General features: G+C 50.1%; 1 long non-coding RNA gene across 1 annotated transcript in view; it reads right to left on the bottom strand.

Moving 5' to 3' along the window:
- Positions 1-976: 976 nt before the first annotated feature.
- The window catches only part of LOC146591688 (uncharacterized), a 3,452-nt gene continuing 1,226 nt past the window's right edge, over positions 977-3,202 (bottom strand). Inside the window, exon 2 of the long non-coding RNA XR_014896751.1 lies at positions 977-2,554. This is a non-coding gene — a long non-coding RNA (uncharacterized LOC146591688). The remainder of the gene's footprint in view (positions 2,555-3,202) is intronic.

The raw sequence follows: 3,202 nt of genomic DNA, 5'->3' as shown, positions 1-3,202 counted from the left end.
GCGAAGAGGCAGTCGAAGAGGAGCGGTTAGCTCACCTGGGTGCCGGGCCCGCGGCCCGCCGCGCCGGTTCGGCGGGGAATCGTGCCCCCCGGTGGCCGCCAGCCGCACAGCCCGGCCGCCGCGCCCCCGACGGGGCGGCCCGCGGCCCGCGCCCGCCGCCCGCCGCCCGCCGCCGCGGGAGCGGAGCGGAGCGGAGCGGAGCGGCGCGCACCCGCCCGCCCAGCAGCGCTGACCAAGGCTTCATTGCTCGCCGCTTGGGAGCTGGTCTGCACCCTCAGCTGTACGAGCTGCCGCGGTGACATAGGAAGGACACACAGGGGAAAAAAAGAGAGAAAAAAGAAAAAAAAAATAGAAAGAACCAGAAAATAGGTCCTACTGTCAGATACTTTATCTTCTTTCTGCTGGTTTGCTGCTCCTGGATACAAGTGTGTACCAGACCACTGTGGGAACTATCAGGTAATTTCCTGACGTGTTTTGAACATGAGGCAGATTGCAGCACAATCGCGAGAGTTTTCTTGTCCCTTCTGAAGGGACCAGGACTTGACCAGGCTTTCACCTAGCATCTTTAGGAATTAAAATGCTTTGCTGTGGAAAAATTTCAATTGGTTTCAGTGAGCCTCAAAACAGATCTAGCCTCTAAACAGATCTTATCGTACAACTCCTAAGGAAATGACAGACTGGAAGCTTCCACAGCACCAAATAAGCAGTTAGGAAGCCTGTTGCTGTGTGTGCATACATATATTAGTTACATTATAGGATATCTCCCAAAATCCCCATCAGTGAGAGAGTTTTGTATTTTACCATAATGAGTAGTTTTTAAGAGTTGAATTACAATATGTGTATGTATATGTGGCATTATTAACACAGAACAGCCTATTGCAACTCAATTGTCAAGTGAGTGTACAACATTGTACTTGTACCTGGCAGATCTTGCATACATTAGTTCTTAAACTTGCCTGCTAATTTATAAACAAGCTAACAAAATAAAAACTTTAATTCATTCTTAAACAAAACAAAGCAAACAGAACAAAAAGTGAAAGAAGCAAACTAACAATCCAGTCCCCTCCAAAGCAGTGAGATTTTCTGCCTGAGCTAATGCAGGCCCTGCTTATCCCAGCCTGAAACTGTCTGATGGGGTGCCTACACAAACACCAGAATGCTACTGGAGGCATCTCATCCAAATGCTTCCCTATCAGCCATGAATTTTGCTTCTAGAGAAATATGATCATCATAACCACTGCAGCCCAGCATGTTCAGCTATTCCRATAAGGTTTCATCTTCCTAGGAGTTTATCATTTATTTAGCTCCAAGTTCACACCCACACCTGTGATGTAGGTGGTTACTCTAATGATGTTATACATTACTGTACACATGACAGAATGCTGGAATTTTCTCTTGAGGTTGTCCTGGCAGTGCTTTGTGTAGGGGCTGTTCCCACAGCACATATTTTACTTAGATGAGGTCCAGGGAGGCCTGCCAGAATGGAGAGACCCATGCAGACCTGCAAAGGCCCAGGAATTGCCTGCATCTCTTCTTGCCACCTCTGAAGAGCAGAGAGGGGCTCAGAGCCCTACGCTGCATGACAGAGAACAGGATGTGGCATCCTTTGTCCCACGCTGCAAAGCAGCGTGCAGTTCTGCTGGAGTGGTTTTTAGATGTTCAGAAACACCATTTAGCATTGTCTGAATTAAACAGTGATTACTGTTTTAATGTGAAATAAAAAGCCTCCCACTCCACTCCCCACCCAAACTTGTATTTTTCAAAATAAACCAAAAGAAATTGAAGTGATTTTCCTTTTCTGCCATCTCCATTCCCCTTCTTTCCCAACACAACAAGCACAGGCATGCCACACTACAAAAGACCAACAGTACATGCACTCACAGAAACACACAAGCACACGCTTTGAACACATACACACAGAAAACTCTGTATCTCTCTCTTTCTCACACACACCTGCACTCTGACACATCCGTCCCCCTCTCTAGCACCAACTCTTTCTCCCCCACACACACTGGCATCAGGCAGGGCTGCTGCCCACTGGTAGGCCTGAACAGAGGATCCAGTGATGGGTCCCCGGAGCTCAACACCAGTCTACTCCTACCACTGGCACAGTGCAGGCCACCTAGTTTCTCCAGTCGTGTGGTGTGTGTTCGCGGCAAGAGTACAGGCATGATTTCCTTTGGTCCTGAGCATGCAACCTATGAGCAAGATAAGACACCACCACCAACAGCAAGATGGGGTTTGCTGAGTAATCACCACTTACACAGCAGTGTGCAGGTCCCAAGTAGCACCATACGTATTCTGCTGACTACTGTTGGTTACTTTTGCTGCAGCTGGCTCCTCTGTACACTCTGCTCCTGCTCTTCGGTGGTCAGATGGCATCCCACATCAGATCAACTGGGTCAGCTCTGATGACATCTGTGTCAGCTCTGACCCAGATGAGCCATGTCCCRAGTTTGCTGATGTCGGGCTCCACCTTTAAGGCATGGTCCTGGTGTCCTGTTCCTGACTAGGTAACAACTACTAGATCTGTTTTTGCAGTCCAATGTTGTTTCTGTAATAGGAAGGGGGAAGAGAGAGAGAGAGAGCAGAAGAAGGAAGGAAGGTAGGGAAAAAAGTGACAAGATTTTAGCAATCTCACACATGTAGTTCCAAAAAAGCCTGCTGCCAGAGTGCACCGTGAAGATAGGCCCTCTCTTAAGGCTTGCCCATAACAAATTCATTTTTTTTCCTGAGTCCCCAGAGTTGCCTAGGGATGCTCACTGCCACAACTTTCAGCCTTTGCTCTGGATGACACTGCCCAACATCCCAGAGGAGCATCAGGGCTCTGAGTGCGGCCGAAATAATTGGTGAGAGGGAGGGGGAATGAAAGTCAGTCAACTTCACGGAGAGTAGCCGTTGCAAATGTAAGGGAAACCCCGTCTCCCAGGATGGGCCATGGTGTTAAAGTGGACGGACAGGTCACTCCACACGTGGCAGGGACAAACTGTAAGCCAGGGGAGCTGTGCCCACGTACGATGAGATCTCTTTGCCTGCGCACTTTCCCTCCTCTGAATAAGTCACCCCTCTGTTTCCTCCCGGTGGCCCTGCTTTCGCTGTTTGGCTCGGAGGCCGAAGTAGCAAACCCCATCCGCTGGCCAGCGGCAGAGCAGCGAAGCAGCTGCCGCCCCGCGGCGGCCCGCGGCCGGCCGCCCCGTGCCCG

Source organism: Rhea americana, unplaced genomic scaffold, assembly GCF_003343005.1.
Source record: "Rhea americana isolate MKP2758 unplaced genomic scaffold, rheAme1 scaffold_363, whole genome shotgun sequence".
NCBI classification, from domain to species: Eukaryota; Metazoa; Chordata; class Aves; order Rheiformes; family Rheidae; genus Rhea; species Rhea americana.
The sequence above is the reverse complement of the archived record's forward strand: the minus strand, read 5'-3'. Positions and strand labels throughout refer to the sequence as shown.